This window comes from Musca autumnalis, unplaced genomic scaffold (genome assembly GCF_047663935.1).
Source record: "Musca autumnalis isolate F117 unplaced genomic scaffold, ASM4766393v1 scaffold_1, whole genome shotgun sequence".
Taxonomy (NCBI): Eukaryota; Metazoa; Arthropoda; class Insecta; order Diptera; family Muscidae; genus Musca; species Musca autumnalis.
The window spans coordinates 185,382,204-185,404,548 of record NW_027411644.1 but is presented as its reverse complement, the minus strand read 5'-3'; the positions used below and the strand labels follow the sequence as shown (position 1 = coordinate 185,404,548).

Sequence of the window (22,345 nt, the reverse complement as noted above, 5' to 3'; positions counted from 1 at the left end):
CTACTTTATAGAGAAGTTTTACATGGCTGAAATACTCAGGAAATGTCGCCAACATTACTGAGGGGTATTTTGCTACCGTTGAAAAGTGTTTTTGATGTTGCCTGGCCGGGGAATCGAACCCACGACCTTCTACGTGCAAGGTGGCAAGGTGGAACCCAAAAAACAAACTCAGTATTAAGTATTTAAAATATCTTTTTCAATATATTGAAATGGAAAACATTTTTGGTAATGAAGATGGTTCAGTTTCAGTGCGAGTTACTGTATGTGTTTGTATTCATATCGGAACCCGACCTCCATACAAAATTTCGTGACGATCGGTCTTTAATTTTGCCTAAAGTTTGATTAAAATAAAAATAAAAGGAAGTCTACGACGACTATTTCGCAGTGTTACATGGATTTTGGTCACAACGACTTTGTAATACACTTTCCATATTATGGTTAAGTTTCAGTGTTTCAAAGTGTATATAAGTTTTGCCATAAATGTGACGGTATATTAAAAAATCGATTCAGCTTGGACACTTACGCAAAAGTTGCAATTACATATTATTAAGTGGATCAATTGGACCAAAAAAGAATTATAATAAAGCCTTTGCTTACACGTTTTCTCATAGTTTACTTATAAAATTAATAAACGATTCCCAAAATTTATTAATGTTCATCTCTCTACCATATAAAAATATTTTATTTTTTAATTTTTATAAATTTAGAAAAAACTCCGCAGTCGGGGTCGAGTATTAATGTTCATCTCTCTACCATATAAAAATATTTTATTTTTTCCTTTTTATAAATTTAGAAAAAACTCCGCAGTCGGGGTCGAGCTTTTTTCACGACTCCGACTCCAGCAAAATTTGCTAGACACCGACTACAGACTCCGAAACCCTGATTGAAACACACTGGCAATTCCAGTAATAATGTTTTCTATGTTATATTTTTGCCGAAATTTGTTATCTATGCAGATTGCTCTTGAAATGTTTCAAGATAGTGTCCATATACAATTTTATCTCTAAAGAGATGAGGAGTTGAAGAATGCGTGACGTTAAAAAATAGATAAGAATATTTGATAATGATCGTATGAAGGATGACAACATTATGATCATATGAAATAGAATTGAAAAACAAGCGAACATGAAAATTCGCTAATTTTGGGATTCAAAGAAAGGTTTGGGATGTTACCTATATTTTGTATATATGTTATTTTGTATTTTTAACACTGTTTTTAAAATTTTCTTTCACAAAAAACATAAACGTGACACCATTGAAATCCACAAAAGAAAGAAAAATGTGCTGTAGGAACGAGGTACAATTGTTCATAATCGTTTTTTCCTGGTCAAAATTCTGTAACTTTTGAACGGATAAAGATATTATCCTTTTTTCGATAGGTGTATCAAAAACCATCAAATTAGATTCAGTAGTTGCAGAGGAAATCAATATTTAACTTTTGAGTTTTTATAATGCTTTTTGTATCTCTGCTTTGTATTTGTGTATTTGTGCTTTTTGTATCTGCCTATTTATTAAAAGAAGTAAAACCATAATGAATAAATTATAAATATAAACATGTTTACATTTCCTTTAATTATTTTTTTTAATAAAAATAAATTTAAAAGCCGTCAAAGTTGGTAATTTTACTTTTTGTCCAATAAAATTATTTTCTTGATTTTCAGGGATACGTTTTGTAATGTATTATAATTATGTATTACTCAATATATTTTCTATGTAATATGTTCCCAATTTAACCACTGAGATGTTATTGCAATATTAGTGAGTGTATTTGCCTTCAGATGTTTTAAAACGCATACCCCTTTAGTGGGATTCATATCTGCTTCTTTGTGAGATTTGAATAGTATCCTAGTATCATAAATTCGAAACATTTTATCATTGCATAATTTTTATTTTCCAATTCCAGAAATTATTTAAATCTATATTAAAATCGGACAAAGAGAACTACTTCGCATTTTCAAATACGGTCGAACTATACACAACAAGAGACATATGTATGTATAAAGGTGCTGCATTTTGATCATAAAATTATATAATTGAGATAATAGTCTTGACGAAGTAAAGACTTTATTTTCAATATGCAAAACATGTGTAGATACTACTTTAAGGAATTAATTAGAACAGAATTTCTAAAAATGGCAATAAAAGTTCGATTCCACTATAAAAAATTCAATTTGTATAGACATTAAAATTCTTAATTAAATATTTATTTTTTAAAAAGTATACATTGGAAACAGACGAAATTTGTTTTAATTTTATTTGCCACTTCATTAGAGTACCAAAACAACACAATTGCAAATTTGCATAAGTTCACCATTAAACTAAGAAATCATTATATCTTCTTCTAGAATAGAAATAACATCAAATCCGAACCGTTGATATGCAAATCATCGACCGACCGGCTGGATGTTAGTTTTAAACACGATCATAAAAAGATACACGATTTTTGAAGTTGTTCCATTTTTATTGTCAAATACAGCTGCTGGCTTTGATGATTTTTTGCTATGCTGATTTGTTATCTTCAAGAATCCACATCAAATTCACGTTTATTTAAATTAGACAAGCTTAACAAAAAAAAGAGCGCCAATTTTTTATTTTCATAATTTTTTTCTTCCACTTAAAGAATACCTGAAAGGTATTGGAGGTAGCAAATGGGTTTTTATTTGTTTCTTTGAAATGGTATTTTTTATAATAGCGTAAATGCTGCATGCAGCTTAATTCTTCACAAGAGGTGGCACACACTTTGCGGAAGCGCAAACACAACACATGAGAAGAATATATTTTTCAAGATGAACCGATTGTTTTACCGTACCTATACGAGAAGCACCACAAACTTGCTTTCCGCCGTTTTCAACCGTTGTTCACGTTGGTTGAAACACTGAAACTAAAGAACTTTTTTTCTAAATCAAACCTCCTCACATGGCTGGAGGAAAACGGCGTTTGGACAAATGAACAACCGGTTGTATGGACGGTCGTGAGGTTGGTTGGATTGCTATGGTGTTTGATATCATTATTACAGTGTTGTTCGCTGTTATTCACTTCGTCAATTTTGTTGGAAATGGCGGTGGGGGCATTTGATGTTCGATCCCCAACAACAACATGTTGGTGAGTTAGCTTTTTGGAGGCTCGCTCCTAGTTGAAAAAAATTATGTTGTTGTTTTCTTATTTTCAAACTGGTTTTTATGTGACGTGACAACGACTTTTTAACAGACTCTCTCAACTTGTAGACCAAGTTTATGGTTACTAACGTTTTTATTTTATTTTTGGTCATAACTTGCTTTGCCAGAACTGTTATTGACCCTAACCGTTGGCCATATACTGTGCATGTAGCCAACAAGAAGTCTGCGATAGTTGCAAGCACACTGCTTTAGCTTATGGATGTTCAACCTTTGAAACAGTTCAACCCTTAAAAATCTGGCACACAATATAAAAAGGCGGGAAAAGCTTTTGTGTGGCTGCCACACACACAGTGGTATACGTCAGAAATAATAAATCACACAGTCAGGGATGGAAAGTTTTGTTGATGTCGAAATGGAAAGAAAGGGTAATACACAGAAAGAAATATTAAATTTATTAAACTACCTTAGATTCATATTGGCAGTTTTGTTGGGAGAAGTATAATAGCACGTATACATTGTACTGGATTTAATAAATCCAGTGGATTTGAATTGTATACTTATATGCCAAATAAATCCCCATAAAAGTGGTTATCCTGGCAAAATATATAAATTATATTTATATAATAATTAAATGTTTAAATTATATTTACAACAAGTAAAAAAGTGTCAGTCGGCTTTGCCGACAGATATATACCCTCAGCCAATGTGTGTGTGTATTTAAGGTATCTTCTGAATTTTGTGGCCCTTTTTGGACATTTGAACTTGCTGACAAAAATGTGAATTAGGAATAAACAGCACTAAGACACAAATGTTGAACTTTTGTGTGGTAGGTACCCTTAGGGAGGACCGATATGGGCCCTTTTAGAAGTTAAACTAAATTTTGACAAAATATTAGGAGATCCAAAATTTGGACCAAATTGGTTGCCCCATCCAAGTGATATCGTCCTAGCATTTTAGTTACATTTTTTAAATATTGGGGAGAAGTACCGGTTTGGATATAATATGACGAAGACCAAATGTTGGACCAAATCGGTTGAACAGTTCGAGAGTTATCGTGCTCTCCGTCCGTCACATATGATGACATAGGGGTTTTTTACAACTTTCGGGCTGTTTTCCCAAGAAATATTGACTTGCCCCTGAAAAAACTTTTACTGTCGTAATGGAGGTAGCGAATGCAAATCGCTTCAACAAAAATCAAAGTGATTCGAGAGCAGGTCTTAAAGTAAACTTATCCGAAATTTTGTGTGAGAGGTACCAGAAGGAGGAGACAAATATAGTCCATATTCGAACCTGATCTATATATGGTAGATATATTAGGATGTGCAAAGTATGGATTACATCGGTCACTCCCTTCAAAAGTAATCGTGCGCACAATTTTCCGAACATTTTTCAACATTTGTGGGGGAGGTACTTGAAGGAGTGGACCGATATGGCTTATCTTTGAATTTAAACTATGTTTGGACAAAATATTACGAAGGCGACATTTTGGTCCGAATCTGCAGATCCGTTCGAGAGTTATCCAACCACTACAAACGGTGTCATAGGGGCTCTTTGCAACTTTTAGGCTATTTTCTCAGGAAGTATGGACTTGCCCCTGATGAAACTTGTACCATGGTATGGGGGCAGTGAACACAAGTTGTTGCAAGAAAAATCAAAGCGAGTCGAGAGAAGGTCCTAAACTGAACTTTTCCGAAATTTTGTGTGGGAGGTACCCGAAGGCGTGGACCGATTGAGTCCATATTGGAACCTCATCTAAGTTTGGTAGAAATATCACGTTGTGCAAAGTATGGACCAAGTCGGTTATTCCCTTCAAGAGTTATCGTGCGCACAAATTTCGAACTTTTGTGGGGGAGGTACCGGAAGGAGTGGACCGATATAACCCATCTTCGAACTTAAACTAAGTTTGGACAAAATATTGCGATAGCCAACTTTTGGAACAAATCGGTACATCCGTTAGAGAGTTATCGTGCGCAACATCCAGGCAGACGGACGGACATGGCTAAATCGACTCCAAATTGTCTGAAACACATTTCGTCCAAACATACTTGGGGTCTTAAACCATTATTTCGATGGGGCACATTTGGCCCTCATGAAAGTACCCTCGTTAGCATAAATGCTGAAAGTATAAACATTCAAAATACCGAAACATTAAGAAGTAACGTTGCATGGGGACTATCCCAAAACGTGGACCGACATTCCCAATTTTTTGCTCTCGACATTGTCAGTGAATTATAAGTATTTATGCCAAAATTCATCTGAGGTGTCACTAAACTGCACTTATTTCAAATTTTGTGTGGGAGGTACCTAAAGGAGTGGACCGATATAATCCATATTCGAACCCCGATGGATGCCTAGAGTTAGTATTACCATATGCAAAGTTTGGTTCAATTCGGTTACTCCCTTCGAGAGTTATCGTGCACACAAGTTTTGCGACAATTTTTGAAAATTTGTGGGGGAGGTACCTGAAGGAGTGGACCTATATGACCCATCTTCGAACTTAAATCTAATCTGGACAAAATATTTCGAGAGTTATAGTGCGCACCAGCCAGCCAGACGTACGGACGGACATTGCTAGATCTACTCAAAATTGTCTGAAACGTATATGGTACAAACATACTTGGGGTCTAAAACCATTATTTCGATGAGGCACATTTTTGGTCGTATCAAAGTGTATATACCCGCTTTATCCTAAAGGCTGAATGTATAAAAAATCGCCGGCTAGCATATAAGGCAGAAGCTGCCGGGAGGCTTTTATCAAAAGTTCACGAACAAAGATGGGGAAAGCATTTTATGGGTATACTAAATGTGTATAGAGGAAATACCGCAGTTATCAACAACGATGTTACACCGGACCTTCCCATCGAAACCCAGCCGCCGTTGAAGAAATGATCGATGCCAAAAAGTCACTAACAAGTAAAATGTCGTTAAGTTCGGCCGGGCCTAACATTTTGTACCATCCACCATAAAATATTGTTAACTAAAATGGAATAATTAGTTTCCTTTCCTGTCCAGTATTTTAGGTGCAAACTTGTTTCGACCACGGATACCCGAAATGCCTAAATTATATAATCTAATCTAAAACAAGTGAGCCAAGGCTATAGTCGGGTCGGGGCCGACTATGTGATACCCTACACCACTTCCCCTGTGTATAAGCTTTTGACTGGTAAAATTCAAAATATTAAAATTGGGATAGCTTAGCGCCTTTTCTCTGAATGTCTTCATTAATACAGGTCAATTTTATTGAAACGCGTTTAAGTGCATCGTCAGAATAACTCAAATAAAAAAAAAAAAAAAAATAACTCAATAAATATTTGGCCACATACGCCAACATGCTTTACATCATTGTAAAGATGGGCTTTTCTACTTTCATAGTCGAACTTTGCTTTTGGAAGGTCCCCAACCAATGCTGTGCTATTCGTCATTATTACTAAAATCGCAAAAATGAGAAGTTGTGTTTTAATAGCGGCTATTGCAATATCTTCATTGTTTTACCACCTACGACAACCTACGTTACATCGTTGCGAAGGTGATATTTTCTACTTTCATCAGCAGGTTTTGATTTTGATATACCCCTTATAGAAGCGGAGATATTCGCTTTGGAATAAAACGTTGATTTTTCTCCAAATAAGTTGGTTGCCCATTCCGACCCCTGAATATTATCCGACCATCACCAAAATCAATACGCTTCTTCCTCTGTAGGACTCCCATTTACCCCCAAAATTTCGTGACGATCCGATCAAAATTGCGACCTGTAGCGTGATTACAAAGAAATGCAAAAATGGGATGTATTAACGACTATTGCGATATCTCCGTTATTTGGCCACCTACGCCAACCTACTTTGCATCATTGCAAAGATGGGATTTTCTACTTTCATCGTCAGCCTTTGTTTTTGGAAAGTCCCCAACCAAAGCTGTCATATTCGTCATTATTATTAAAATCGCAAAAATGAAAAGTTGTGTTCTATTAGAGGCTATTGCGATATCTTCGTTGTTTGACCACCTACAACAACCTACCATACATCGTTGCGAAGGTGATATTTTCTACTTTCATCAGCAGGTTTTGCTTTTGGCATACCCCCTATAGAAGCTGAGATATTCGGTTTGGAAAAAACATTGTCTTTTTCTCCAAAAAAGTTTTTTGCCCATTCCGACCCCTAAATATTATCCGACCATCACCAAAATAAATAGGCTTTTTCCCTTGCGGGACCCTCATCAACACCCAAAAATTTGCTGACGATCCGATCAAAATTACGACCTGTAGCGTGATTTCTTTAAAAGTGGAAAAATGGGATGTATTAACGACCATTGTGATATCTCCGTTATTTGGCAACCTACGCTAACCTACTTTGCATCATTGTAAAGAAAGGATTTTCTACTTTCATAGCCAGGTTTTGTTTTTGGAAAGTATCGCAACAATAGCTGTGTTATTCGTCATTAGAATTAAAATCGAATAAATGAAAAAGTTGGGTTCTATAAGCGACTATTGCGATATATTCGTTGTTTGACCACCTACAACAACCTACCATACATCGTTGCGAAGGTGACATTTGCTGCTTTCATTAGCAGGTTTTGCCTTTAATATACCCCTTATAGATACCGAGATATTCGCTTTGAAATAAAACGTTGACTTTTTCTGAAAATAAGTTTTTTGCCCATTCCGACCCCTGAATATTATCCTTCGGGACCCTCATCAACGTCCAAAATTTGGTGACGATCCGATCAAAATTGCGACCAGTAGCGTGATTACAAGGTTTAGATGGACAGACGGACAGACGGACAGACGGACGGACGGACGGACTGACGGACGGACACACATAGCCAGATCGACTCAGCTCGTCGAGACATTCATTTTGGTATATATAAGTATGGGTCTACGACCATTATTTCGATGCGTTACAAACTTTTTGGCCAAAACCAACTTATAATACCCTCCCCACATAGTGGTGTAGGGTATAAATATGTTCAGTTAGGTGGTGGTTTATATGGGGGTTATATCAAAGTGTTGACAATTTTTGGTGGAAGAGTTTTGTGACTGCAGGGAACCTCAGATATCAAATGACGGGTAGTTCTGTCAAACAATGCAGCTACTAAAACCCTCAAAATACCGAAAATAGGGAGGTACCGTTTTATGGGGGCTATACCTAAACATGGACCTATATTGTCAACTTTTGGTGGAGAAGTGCTTCAAATATCAAATTACAGATTCAAATGTTAAATTACAGCAAGTTCGGCCAAGAAATACAGCTAAAATTCTCAAAATACAGAAAAAGGGAGTTATGCCTATAACAAAAAGTGGAACTATATTAAGAATTTTTAGTGAGAACGTTTTGGTGACCACTGGGAATCTCAAATTACGGGTAAATCGGTCAAACAAAATACGGAAAATCGGACGGTACCGTTAGTTGGGGCTATGAAAAAAACGTGGACCTATGTTGGTAGAAAAGTTTCGTGACCATTGAGAGCTTCAAATTAATTATAATTATTATGAAATTTATTATATGTATATACAATTATAATACATAAATATAAAATTAATTAGCGATATTAAAAAATGTTCGTATGCGGTCATTTGTAATAAAACTATGCAATATTTTTCAATAAAAATAATCGAAATTAGATCAAGAAGTGTCATTTCAGATAAAAAAGATCTATTAAAAAGGCTGGTAGTTTTCTTGGAAAAAAATATAAAAACTCAGGTTTTTTGGACTGCAAGAATGGAGGTAACCCCTTAATATCATTTACTAAAATTAAAAATATAATCTGACTAATGTGAATCTGTTCGATGTTAAAAATAAGAACATGTGACATGTAATAACGGCGGTATAATAAAGTTGAAAGACTTGGAACTTGCGATATGTTTTGTTATCTTTCCACCTTGCGGAACATCATAAGTTCTTTTATGAAATATAGAAAGATATATCGGTAACAATAAATTCAATGTTGTTGGCGTTTTTATCCCCTTGTACTTCATAGCAGAAACGTATCTATGCTTGATATTTGATTTTTGAGATATTCAAGAGACAGGTGAAAAATGAGCAATACAAGTGGTAAATAGTTTCATACTTTCTTTTGAAATTTTATTTTTGTCGTTCTTCTTATTCTCCATATGTACTCGTATGTATGTATTTGTATAGATAAAATAAAATTAGATTTTTTTCCAAAAAATCCAATTCATTCTCTATTAAATATTTATTTACATTTGAAAAATGTTTACCTTGTATTTCATGTAGGCGCGTGTAAGTTCATACTTACAGGTGGGTAAAGTAAACAAAGAAGAAAACATTGAGGTATAGTAAACAAAGAGAATATTTAAGTTAATTTATTGACTTCAATGCAAACATTTTTTGATATAAAATAACGATTTCAATACGGTTTGTAAAGTACATATTTTCGAAACAAGAAAATGATTAACAAGTGAGAAAAGGCTATAGTCGGTACGGGCCCGACTATGTAATACCCTACACCACTACCCCTGTGCATATTCTTTTCACTCGAAAACATTTCTTTTAAGGAGATACGAAAGTTTTCACTATTTGGCTTTTATACCAAATAACTTAAGGCGAACTGAACCAAAATAATTAATATTTAGTTTTATATTTGATTACTCTCGACATCACCAACATCAATAGGCTTCTATCTCTGTGAGAAAAATTCGTGATGATCCGATCAAGATTCCGACCTGTAGTGTGATTGCAGAAAAAGTGGAAAAAAGAGATGCATCACCGACTATTGCGATATCTATATTATTGGACCACCTACGCCAACCTAGTTTGCATAATTTTAAAGATGGGATTTTCTACTTTCTTAGTCAGGCTTTGCTTTTAGAAGGTCCCCAACCAAAGGTGTGATATCCGTCATTATTATTAAAATCGCAAAAATGAAAAGTTTGGTTCTATTAGCGACTATTGCGATGTCATCGTTGTGTGACCACCTACGACAACCTACGTTACATCGTTTCAAAGGCGATATTTTCTACTTTCATTGCCAAGTATTGCTTTTTATATACCTCTTATAGACACTGAGATATTTGCTTTGGAATAAAATGTAGACTTTTTCTCCAAATAACTTTTTTGCTCATTCCGACCCCTAAGTATTATCCGACCATCACCAAAATCAATAGGCTTCTTCTCCTACGGGACCCTCATCAACACCCAACATTTCGTAACGATCCGATCAAAATTGCGACCTGTAGCGTGATTTCCAAAAACGTGAGATGTATTACCGACTATTGCAATATCTCCGTTATTTGGTCACCTACGCCGACCTAGTTTGCTTCATTGTAAAGATGGGATCTTCTATTTTCATAGTCAGGCTTTGCTTTTGGAAAGTCCCCAACCAAAGCTGTGATATTCGTCATTATAATTAAAATCGCAAGAATGAAAATTTGGGTTTTATTTGCGACTACTGTAATATCTTCGTTGTTTGATCACCTACGAGAACTTACTTTACATCATTAGAAAGGTGATATTTTCTACTTTCATTGTCATGTCTTGCTTTTGGTATATCCCATATAGAAGCTCAGATATTCGCTTTGGAAGAAAACGTTGTCTTTTTATCCACATAAGTTTTTCGCCCATTCTGACCCCTGAATATTATCCGACCATCACCAAAATCAATAGGCTTCTTCCCCTCCGGGAACCTCATCAACACCCAAACTTTCGTGACGATCCGATCAAAATTGCGACCTGTAGCGTGATTACAAGGTTTAGATGGACAGACGGACAGACGGACGGACAGACGGACGGACTGACGGACGGACACACATAGCCAGATCGACTCAGCTCGTGGAGACATTCATTTTGGTATACATAAGTATGGGTCTACGACCATTATTTTGATGCGTTACAAACTTTTTGGGCAAAACCAACTTATAATACCCTCCCCACATAGTGGTGTAGGGTATAAAAATTACGAATAATTTTGGTAAAAGAGTTGAGTTGATTTAACAAATATGTACGGTGCTCTTGAACCAAATTTAAATATAAGGTGCTTGCACCTGGGAAGTTTTTGCAGATTCTGAAACTACGAAAATACCATAAAGGTCAATCTTGTAGAGAATTTTGATAGCTACAACATTTTCGTTAGTCCCATTCTGACAAGACTTGCGGTTTCCAAGAAAAATCGTGAAAACATTAACAACCCCTAAAAATGTCAACTTGAATTGCGATTTATTTAAAAAGCGCTCTGGCGTTTTTTATTTTGTTTTTTAATTTTTCTCATCTATGAACATTTTAGTTTCAGAATCTGCAAAACCTTCCATTTAAATTAGTTTCAAAAGCACCGTATATGGTGTTCGATTCATTTAATACAAAATAGGAAGAACAAATAAAAATATTTTCTGTAAAATACGTGACACGACAATGAGTTAGACATAAAAACATGTTGTCATTTTTGATATGGAAAGAAGTCTCCCCTGTTTCTTTTGGGATGTTCAGGGGAATCTACTACGAGACACATGTTCAAACTCTAAATCTTTCTTCTTCTTTTCCGCTTAACTCCTTGAGGAACATAGGGTCTCTGCAAACATCCTGCAGGATGATCTGTCATTTGCTATTGGCTTCAAGACCTTCAAAAGAATTCTTTTCACCAGGCCTTCCTTTTTTCTGCTACTTTGGGGATTCGAATCTAGGGCTTGGCGGCATTGTTTGTAGCTATTTTTCCTGAACGTGAGCCCTATCCACTTCCATTTTCTCTTATTTATGGTGGTTGTTATTGGATCAGTTTTGTACCTTTGGTAGAGTTTAGAATTGCTTATAACATTTGGCCACCAGATTCTTAATATGTGACGGAGGCATCGATTCGTAAATGATTGTAGCTTTAAATTTAAGGTTGCAGTTGTTAAACAGCTTTCGTCAATATTATTGAGTCGTTCCAGATGACTCGTAGTTGATTGAATGTTCCGTTAGCTTCACCAATTCTATTTGCGATGTCTGCTTCCGTTCTGTCATCGATTGCAATTATACTTCCACAAATTCTATGGGTTCGTCTTCAATAAAAAAGGGGATTGAGTTTATGGATTTTGTGCTTATTGCTTCGGTTTTGCTTATGGGTATATAAATCTTAAGGCATGCACTAGCTCAATCTTTTACTAAGTCATTAATCTTTGACTGCATATCACACAGTTTTTTTTGCACAAAAAACATATGTCATCTGCATAATCCAGGTCCTCTAGATTCTCCGTTAACGTCCATTGAATTCCTCGTTTTTTTCTGACCGATTGTGTCAGTGACGAATTTGTCAATGACCAGCAGAAATAGAATTGGTGAAAGTAAACAGCCTTATCTTACACCCGACATAGAAATGAAAGGTTCTGAGAGGTCTGCATCAAAGTCTTCGTATTGCGATTTTATAAGGTTGATCAATTTCTTGGGGATGGCAAGCGAGCTAAGAATACAATAGTATAGCCAACGAAGGCAAGATATATATATATATGAGTTTACCATTCTTTTGTTTGCTCCATTATGAATCGGAGTGTATTTATGTGATCAACGCCTGCTGCTTACGAAGTTTAGATTCAATTTCTGCACTTATCCTATTTAAAAGGACTTGTATCAGAATCTTTGATGGAATTGATAAAAGTGATATTCCCCTGTAGTTCTTACATTGAGAAAGATCTCCTCTTTTGTGGAATTTTGATTATTATTCCCTCTAACCAGTCCTCCGGTAATTTTTCTTCTTCCCAGATTTTTTTAATGAGTGATTGGAATATTTCAGCCATTTTGTCGGAGCAGCATTTTAGTATTTCTGAAGGTATGCGATCGAAACCTGGTGATTTATTATTTTTTAGTTTCCTAATAGCATTTTCAATGTCAAATACGTCTGAACAGATGGTTTTTATATTAAGGGGTGGTGGCACTATCATCTCGGTTGAGTCGATAGAATAAGAGGTATCGGAATAGTTGTTTAGAGTTTCCATGAAGTGGTCTCGCCTTCTTATTATTTGGTCATCGGTATTCGAAAAGAGAGTTCCATCTTTAGATTTTATTGGCCGGTCCGATGAAATCTTCTTTCCAATGAGTTTCTTTGTAAGTTTGTAAATTGCTTTAGTATCATTTTTATTCGCTGCGTCATTAGCTAACGTCGCCAATTCGTCTATAAATATTCTTTTGTCTTTTCTACAAGCCTTCTGCACTTCTTTGTTCTTCAGTTGGTATTGTCTCTCCAGTTTCACAGTTTGGATATCTTCACATATGCACAGAATATTCTCCATTATCAGTTTCAAGGTATTGATGATCCTCAAATTTAATTAATTCATTCATTACAGCTTGTTGATGATGAGACTCAGAGAGTTTAGCAACGCCGAATTTTTTTGATAGACATGTTTGGTGGATTTTTTGCAGGTATTCACATTCATTTATAGTACGAGGTGATGATCGGATCCAATAACTGCACTTCTTTTAACTCGGGCATCGAAGAGATTGTGTGTTCCATTTTCGACTCATACAGAAATGGTCTATTTGGTTTTCTGTTTTGCCATCGGGAGAGACCCATGTGACTTTGTGGCTATGTATGTGTTTGTATATGGTTCCACCAACAATTAGATCGTGGCGGCTACATGCTTCTAACAAGTTCGTCATTTTCGTTATAACAACAACATGTTCAAAGCCTGTATTATACTTCCCCACTTTAGCATTTAGATCGCCCATGCAAATAAGTAATTTTGGTTCTTTTCTTAAAAGCAAATTGTCGTTTTGTTTTCTTCTTTGAAGAGGTTTCTGAAACACTGTCTGAACATGAAGTGCTCCCTCCCAGACACGTGGAGCTCGCCGCAGTTGCGGGAGGGTTTGGCATATGCCTGTGACCTCCTTGGAGATTAAAATTTCTTTTGATTCTTTCTTTCATGTTTTTGTTGACAAAATTCGTCAGGATTTCTTCTTTGCTTGTGAGCACAAGGAAGAGCTTAGAGAGTCTGGCACTCAACAAAGTCTAAGCGCTAGATTTGGAAGCCTGTGGGCGCCATCATTGGCCTACACATCTGCTCATTCTTGAGTTATCAACATTAAAAATCAACAAAAAAATATTTGAAAAATTCATTCAATTGAACGATACGTATCACTCTTCTCGTTCACAGACGAATGAGTAACATCATATAAAACCAACGTGTGAAATTAAGTATACGCAGTTTTGTCAAAGAAATTACCGATGTCCATTGAACGAGATAGTGATCCGGATCGTACAATTGAACGAGATTTTCCAACTCTAGAAATAAGCCCAAAGGATGCATAATTTAAATTATATGGATGAATGTACATGGGTGAAACAATTTTCCAATGTATATGGGCTCATCCGCTGCCATCCCTACTGCCTTGTCCGCCATAACTACGCAGATATCTGTAGACCCTATTTCCCAAGTACTTCGAGTTGGCTCTTACAGATAATTTGGTAGTACTGCAGGTATTTTTTCCATGCAGTGAGTTATGGTTATATCGCCCATGATCGGTCGCCAGAGCCTCGTTTGCGCGAAAGGAGGACACCAAGTAACAAGTAGACAGTGGGTGAGGTTAACATTTGAAGAGGATTGGCTATGTGAACAAATATATTATTCGTATTCGCATCACTATTCCGATTGTCCTCTACGTTAAATCTTTAATGAACCCAGCAAAATTTGAAGGAAGGTGTTCCACGCGATGACGTGATTTCATGGCATCTTTTGCATTGGTTCAAACGAAGTCGTGGAAGATCCGATCTTTTCATTAGCATTTGAACCAATGCCAAGGAAGTCGTGAAAGATCCGATCTTTTCATCAGCATTTGAACCCATTCCATCGATCCAATAGAGATGAATTTTTAGTTTTTATTTATACAAATTTTTCTAAATATATAAGATTAATTATTTACAATATGCTTGATGTTGTCGGAGACTCGAAATCACAACCAACGTTGTTAAAACTCTTGTCGTAATGATAATGTCATTGCAAAGCGTTGGTGAAAATGACATGCTAAAGCATTGGTTGAAATGACATGCCAAAGTAATGGTGAAAATGACATGTCAAAGCATTGGTGTAAATGACATGCTTTGGATCCAAAAATGAATAGCATCTTTTGGGGTCCACGCTCATATAAAATTCATCGATGAAGATGCTAAAAAGATGACATGCCAGATCACTTGCACCCATGATTGAATGGCATCTTTGGCATGTAACATTTTGCTGGAAATCTATCTCTATATTAGTTTTTCACATAATATTTCCACATAAAAGCTAACAGCTTTCAAATAAATTGTCATAATTATGTATTTCCATTCATTAATTTAGTATTTTGCCCGACACTTTTGTTATTAAATATTTTCATTTTATTTCCCATAAATATTGTTCACTATAATTCAATTACAATTAATTTGTTAAACCACGAGATACATGTGTAGGTACAAACACAAGCGGATACATATCGCCAAAGATTGAATGAAATACATTCACCTAATATGATTGACAATAGCCAGACGAACTCTCATGTCGTCTGAATACCTTACACAGTAATCATTGACAACAATTGCAGTACAATTATTAGTACATACTAAGATTCCAAAACAGTATTAACATGACAACCGACTAAACGACTGACATGCCGACAAAAATCAGACAAATGACAATTTCTTACATATCTAGAGTTACTGCCATCGTCATGAGCTAAGATGAACTCAGACTGCAATATAAAAGCTATCACAGCTTGACGACTGACTTTCTGCTGTATGAACTTTGTATGTACAACTTAATTTCTCACAAACATTTGGTCATCTAACAAAAGATTAATTAACAAAGTGTATTTTATTTGATATGAAGAGACTAAATATTCTAGTATCTTATTGCAAACATAATGTGAACAGAAACGGCGATCCCAGTGAACAATTTGTTAATGGAATTATCGGAGTTTACTTTTGCTTCTCAGTGCTAATGGAGCTAATGCATAAATGTTGTGTTCTAGAACTTGCATGATAGTAATACTTTGAAGAGAAGTGGAGAAGTTTTGTGACCACTGGGAAACACACATTTTAAATTACAGCAGGTTCGGACAAAAAATGCAGCTTAAATTTTAAAAATACCTCATACCGAAAATCAGGACTAACCGTTATATGGGGCTATACCGAAACGTGGACTTATATTAACAATTTTTATTGAGAAGTATTTGAGTGATGTAGGCAATGGAATGCAAAGCCCAGGATTTATCTTGGTCCCACTTTCGTCTCAAGTGGACACTGACCTCCCCGTGGTGTCACCTGGGGAGCTGCCTTTAACACCCGTTAAAGGTAGTGAGCTAACTTGGGCTTAGGCGTCGGTTTAATAACCCTCCCCTAGAAAAAGCAGCCTACTATAAAAAAACGAAAGAAAAGAAAAACAACCCCCTCTAAAGTTGACGATACCCGAAAAGGTTTTAAGGACCATGACCTACGAATCTGCACGTGGAATGTTCGCACTCTTTACAGAGAAGGTGCAGCCTACGCATTGGCAGCTGTACTTGAAAATAACAAGGCCGACGCTACTGCCAAACCGTAAATACGATGGATTGGGAAAAGCATAACAACACCTAAAGGTGACGCACTGTATTATAGCTGCCATGACACAAAGAATGAGTTTGGTTGCGGATTTGTAGTTGGTCGGAGGTTAAAACGTCTGGTCTCCATCTTCACCCCAGTGAATAAAAGACACGCCACAACCCGATTAAAAGCAAAATTCTTCAACATCAGCTTTATTTGCGCTCATGTTCCCACTGAAGACAAGGACGAACAGACCAAAGATATATTTTACGAGCGCTTGAAGAAACTTATGACCGCTGCCCTGCCCATGACATATAAAATTATTCCCGATATTCATAAGGGCATCCCGATATTCATAAGGGCACCTGGCTGTCTCCTGATCAAATAACAAGTAATCAAATTGATCATGCTGTGATAGATGGAAGACATTCATCGAGCGTGTTGGATGTACGATCGTTCCCAGGAGCAAATATAGATTCGGACCCGTCTGAACATTGCAAATAAAGCACGAACAGATACAACGCGGAAGTTGGACAGCGATAGGCTGCAATCACAACAGATAGCCACAGCATATTCCACTCAACTAGTCCAACTGCTTAATGAAAGCACTCCTCGTCCCGATAACATATCAGCACGATGGCATAACATTTCCAACTCCATGCAAACAGCCACAAAATCCATATTTGGATACCAGAGACTTCCACCAAGGAATGACCAGTAGTGTCGTGCTGCTAATGAAAAGAAAAATGCGGCATATAGGGCTACTCTACAATCGGTAGCAACGCGTAGCGCACGAGAGAGGCATCGGGAGAAAAGGATAAACGTCTTTACCGAAGAAAAAAAGAGAAATGGAAAGGTGGGAGTGTGAAAAAATCGAGATGTACAAGAGCCAGAATGAAGTCCGAAAGTTCTACCAAAGAGTGAAATATCAAACTGATGGCTTTGGTACAGTCACATTCTCCTGTAGAGACCAGCAGGGTAATTTGGTAACTGATACAGATGGTTTGCTCAGGATAGAAAGAGCATTTTTCCAAACTGTTGGTATACGATAGTATCGTAGACGACAAAGATACCACAGACCCAATCCCAGATGAAGGTATTGAATGTATACCGCTCAGCCATGAGGTAAATTCAGCAATAAACCGGCTGAAGAATAATGGGGCAACAGGAGCCCATGGCCTACCAGCCGAGCTGTTCAAAACAGGAGGCGACACGCTGATAAGGTGTATGGATCAGCTAGTTAGCACCATCTGGCAGGAAGAACACGTACCCGAACCTGAGTATCCTGTGTCCCGTCCACAAGAAGGGGGATAAGACTGTACGTTCATAAGGCTTCTCCCTATTGCCTACAGGATAGTGTCAGGGATATTATGCGAACGACTAAAGCCTATGGTCAATGTAGTAATTGGACCATACCAATTCGACTTTAGACCTGGCAAATCCACCATTGACCAGATATTTACCCTGCGGCAAATCCAGGAGAAGACCCAAGAGATGCAGATCGACCCCTTCCATCTTTTTGTCGATTATAAAGCAGCCTTCGACAGCCCGCTACGTTCAACGGTATTCCAAGCCAGGTCTGAATTTGATATCCTTGCAAAGCTCATTCGGCTCAGTAGAATGACATTAACTGATACTCGGTCCTCAGTTAAAATGGGAAAGAACCTCTCCGAAGAGTTTAGTACCGGAAGAGGTTTCAGATAAGAAAACGACCTCTCGTGTGACTTATTCAACATTCTGCTGGAAAAGATTATATATATGCGAAAGTCAAAAGAAGTGACACAAAATTTACAAACAGACATATGTTACTTATGCCGATGACATTGACATCATGGGTCGATCGGTAAAGGAAGTATTTGGCGAAGGAAGTGGGTCTGGCGGTAAACGGCGGGAAGACCTGATGATTTTTATTTATAAAGATGGAAGATGTAATAACAAATCCCTGGTAATGCGAAAATATAGTAAGGGATAACAAAAAAGGACTTTAAAGACAAGATGTAAGAACGGGCCATAGACCATCTTGGAACTTGATGTACGTTTGGAAGAAATTTTATGGCAATATAAAGCAAAAAAAGTCTGTATAGGTACATAAAATTTACTCAAATCTGATAGGTTGATTTGAATTTGCTCTCAAATTTTTCTTGTTTTTGGTGCAGCATACGTTCGGGCGAACTTTTAATTTTAACAGGAACACAAAGTTTATCTGACACGTATTATTAAAGCAAACTTGTAAAAATAAATAAAAATAGGTAAAAAAACTTTTTAAGTTAAACGGTTTTATGTTAAACATACATTGCAATGTTTAAGATAAATGTACTAAAAACAAAAAAATAATAAAATAGATACAGTCGTGGGAATTAGAAACATATGCATAGACTAGACTAAAATAAAACCGTGGGGCACGTCAATTGTCTACAAATTATCGATTTAATGTGCGATAGAAGAATCGTTTAATTCGTCGTTAGGCAGTTGGCCCGCAGACGGTGAGGAAATTACTTACTATTTTTTTGCTCATGGAAATTCCAATAGTTATACAATCCATGTAAGTGAAAGAGATGTTTCAACTAGTTTATCGTTGGACATTCACACTGCTGGCTGGCGAGGAATCGTTTCACTGCTCGTAGTTTGTATTTAATCGACAAAGTACTACTCGCTCACCACTATGAAACCCTAAAACTCGCTTATAATTGAGCTTGCTAGCTTGTTTCCACATTCTAGCCCTACTTATCACACGTCCATCGTTGTCGGTTGAACAACTGCCTAATTATAGTGTAACATTACAAAACAAACATTTTAATCAACGATTGTAGACAATTGACGTGCCCCACGGTTTTATTTTAGTCTAGTCTATGCATATGTTTATAATTCCCACGACTGTATCTATTTTATTATTTTTTGTTTTTAGTACATTTATCTTAAACATTGCAATGTATGTTTAACATAAAACCGTTTAACTTAAAAAGTTTTTTTACCTATTTTTATTTTCTAGTTTTTAGTTTCTAGTTTTTATTTCGCATTCTGTTTAATTCATTTATTGCTTCATTATTGCAAGGTTTCTTGCCCGTTAGTTTATTGCAGTCCAACTCCTCTATACGTAGTCCCTGCAAAGATCTTACTCTACTAAGAGCCACGTAGGCTTGACCTTCTTCAAACAGTTTCGCACCTAAGTATACGACTGTGTGATCCACAGTGCTGCCCTGCATATTATGTATTGTAGAAGCCCATGATAGTATTAAAGGCAACACACATCTGTGTGTATCGCTCCCGTTGTTTTGTTAACCTAGCTTCATATTCTTCAGGCGTTTCTGACGCTATCATCTGTGTGTATCGCTCACGTTGCTTTATTAACCTGGCTTCATATTCTTCAGGCGTTTCTGACGCCGTCATTTGTGTATATCGCTGACGTTGCTTTTTTAACCTGGCCTCATATTGCTCAGATGTTTTTGACGTTATTTGTTCCCGTCGTTTCTGTAATCGACTATTTCTATCACCTTCACTTTCTTTAGCTCGTTTTGCTTTATACTTTTCTTTCGCTTTTTGAAGCCTTCGTTTACGTTGTGTTGCAGTTTCTGTTTTATTTGTGTTTGTATTTGTTATATATTTTTTTACCATTTTGTTCCCACGAGTAATCGACATTTAAACGGTCGACCCCCCCAGAGGTCCAATAAAGGGGCAAGGCTATGTACAATAAGATGCGCCTGAGTCTTGAGGGGAAAACGCTAACGACATATCATTTTTATCCACCCTAATGCCATACAGTTCTCGGGGCGTTTTAACCTTTCACCTTAACTTGGGTGGTGTAGCGCTAACGACGTATCATTTTTAGCCACCCTAACGCCACACAGTCCTCAACACGATAAAAAATCTTGTATTCTACTTGTTGAGACCTTTCATTTGATACCCATGTTGATGGGATTGATAAAACCTACGTTATCCGCCATCTTGGATTTCAATTTTTTATAGTATATTGTATTCTGCTTGTTGAGCCCCTTCATTTGATACCCATATTGATGGGATTGATAAAACCTACGTTATCCGCCATTTTGTAGCGGCCGCCATCTTGCATTTCAATTTTTTATAATGTATTGTATTCTGCTTGTTGAGCCCTTTCATTTGATACCCATATTGATGGGATTGATAAAACCTACGTTATCCGCCATTTTGTAGCGGCCGTCATCTTGGATTTCAATTTTTTATAGTATATTGTATTCTGCTTGTTGAGCCCTTTCATTTGATACCCATATTGATGGGATACCCGCCATTTTGTAGCGGCGGCCATCTTGAATTTATAATGATAATGAATAAACATAATTGTATTGTCACCAAAATCCAAAGTGTATACAAAATTTCAGATTAATCGGTTGACAACAAGAGGGTGAAATTTGAATTACTAAATTTGACCCAAGAATAAATAATAAAACAAACGGGGTGAGCTAAATAAAACCATTTAAAAACGGGTTAACTGTCCAACACCGGTCAACATTTAACTATAGAAAGGATGTAATAACGGGCCTTAGTGTTCATCAGTCATTTGAGTTGATGTAATAATAATAATTGTTCCACAAACATCCCATAAGGGACAAGGGAGACTTCTCTCATATCAATGAGTGCACCCCGATTCATATTAGCTCAATGATATGGGACCTACAGTTTATCGCCGAGTCCGAACGGCGTGTCTAAGACACCACTTTTGTAGAGAAGTTTTACATGGCTGAAATACTCAGGAAATGTCGCCAACATTACTGAGGGGTATTTTGCCACCGTTGAAAAGTGTTTTGATGTTGCCTGGCCGGGGAATCGAACCCACGACCTTATGTGTGCAAGGCGGGTGTGCATACCATTGCACCACGGTGAGTTGATGTCCGCTGGGTTATTTAGAACTCTTGGGACATTATCTCAGAACATTTTACCTCATAAAAGGGACCGCGAGCTCAACTTTTTGCAAAAAAATCATGCCAATCTAAGAAAAGTCTATAGACTGAACATGGTATAACAGGAAATGTCATTTCACATTACGAGGGCGGTTCGGAAACTTCTTAGGCCTATCAATGAAAGAGATTAGTTAGTTTTTCAAAAATATTTTTATTTTTCAATATAATCTCCTGAAACTTCAATGCACTTAGTCCAACGCTTTTCTAGCAATTCTATCCCTTGATTAAAATAGTTTTCCTTAAGGTCTTCAAAATAGTGGTTTACAACTCATTCATTTATTTATTTATTTATTTATGTTTTCTACACAACAAGACATTAATCTTATAATTAAAGTGTAGATGTATAATCAGAAAAAAATATCCTAGTTAAGTAGGGTCACAATGAATAAAAAAGGGACGAATTAAATAAATATAATTAAATTAAAAAAAGATATATAATCAGAAAGAAATATCCTAGTTAAGTAGGGTCACAATGAATAAAAAGGGATGAAATTAAATAAAACCTGATAAATATTAATTTGAAAAACATTTGAAAAAGCATTAATATCCACGTTGACTAATAATGTGCTGAATGTGCTGAATAAGGCGTTTTTTAAATGTGAGAGCGTTGCTGATGCTTTGAATATTGTGTGGTAAATTATTCCAAAGACGTATAGTGTTGATATAAAATTGTTTTTCGGACATAGAGCTCCGACGTGTGAATGGTTTTAAAATTCTTCCTCTGTCAGATTGGGCAAAAATAAGTTTTTCAAACAGATATTTAGGCTTTTGTTTCACTATAAGTTTATGTAACAAAATTAAAGATCTGATTTCAAGAAGATTGTTAAA

At 36.4% G+C, this 22,345-nt stretch overlaps 1 protein-coding gene across 4 annotated transcripts in view; it reads right to left on the bottom strand.

Annotated features, from left to right (window-relative positions):
* Window positions 1-22,345, bottom strand: part of LOC141388811 (Y+L amino acid transporter 2) — a 144,376-nt gene that overhangs the window by 87,513 nt on the left and 34,518 nt on the right. Inside the window, exon 1 of one of the 4 annotated variants that reach the window (XM_073959199.1) lies at window positions 2,810-3,003. The exons of 1 other annotated variant lie outside the window; for it this stretch is intronic. The gene's annotated coding sequence lies outside the window, so the exon portion shown is untranslated. Of the gene's footprint in view, window positions 1-2,625; window positions 3,004-22,345 lie in introns of those variants that run through there. 2 more of the 4 variants (XM_073959201.1, XM_073959202.1) reach the window with 2 other exon arrangements.